The following is a 1,303-nucleotide window of genomic DNA, read 5'->3' on the forward strand; positions in this document are numbered from 1 at the left end:
TGCACTCGTGGAACAATGTCTTTAAATCATAAAAACTAACAATCTTTATTAAAAACTATTTTGAATACCAATAATTAAAATAATTATGATATAAGTTTTCGAAATTCGGGTATGCCACATGCTATATTTTTGCGCGCACACCTCCTTTTTGCGCAGACGACCTTCGGTCGCGCTTCAAAGTACCAGCTCTAGCCGTATCAATATCTCGGCTACGCTATTACACACAGTGTTATGTGCGCGCCGAAGTTAAGTTTAATGGTTCTTTGTTCCATATTGAATAAGCCTGTTTGTTCGATTTTGCTAAAACATATGGGTATTTCCATACGTCGCATACGTGACAGTCGTGCGTTTCAATGTGTTACAAACAAGGAATACAATTTTACTTTTTTGGGCCATTGTATAGCACATAATTAGCCCTATATTTAACCGGAAAATGAAAACAATCGAACTGCTTGGTCCTGAAATACAAGCATTTAAAGAGAGTGTCGTTACGTGACTAAAAATGGAAGTAGATTATTTCTTTTCTTACAAAATCGCAAAACTCTGCGAATCGTGGAAGGCTATTTTCATGAAACTTATTTTAATATGATTTGGAGCAATTCTGATTGTTTTTTGAATTAATGCAACTTGTTTTAATTTTCTTTTACAACCCCAAGTGTGAAACGTGACGTGACGTAGCGTCACGTGACATAAATTTCCATCGTTATATTTTTTTTAATATTGCTTATAAATGAATTTTTAACGCAAATAAAACATGTATTTTATGTAGAATATACTTTGTATTTTGACTTCAGCGCCAATTCAGGATGTGTTGGAAATCTATGATTTATTATCCCCCCTATTATAAATTTCCATACGATAAACGATAAACGCTTGCAAGCGTATCGTATGAAATCAGTATTGGTATTGTCGTTTTCATACGCCCGATAGATGCACTATTGTGAATGACCGTGGTTTTTGTTTACTTTATTTTGTGAAATTGAGAGTGAGCAATAAAATAAAAATTAAAGGACATGTTTTCTATAACATCAATTGCGTTTTTTATAAATTTAAATTAAGGATATAATGAGACTCGCATAGAGGCTATCGAAAGAAGAAATTTAAGAGATGCTTCGAATCCTCTGGAAATGAATTCTATATTGTAGGTAGCTCATAAATGTACATTTAAAAGTTCAATAATTAAGAAGCGCTTTTAGTTTTCAGAGGAATTTTCGACTTTCCAAAGAAGCAGTTATTTATATCCTGAATGAAGTAGAAAACAAATTGCGTGTACGGAAAAATAAGTCATCCATACCAAATATAA

Source organism: Rhagoletis pomonella, unplaced genomic scaffold (genome assembly GCF_013731165.1).
Source record: "Rhagoletis pomonella isolate Grant_MI unplaced genomic scaffold, Rhpom_1.0 Rhpom_scaffold_00009, whole genome shotgun sequence".
Classification (NCBI taxonomy): domain Eukaryota; kingdom Metazoa; phylum Arthropoda; class Insecta; order Diptera; family Tephritidae; genus Rhagoletis; species Rhagoletis pomonella.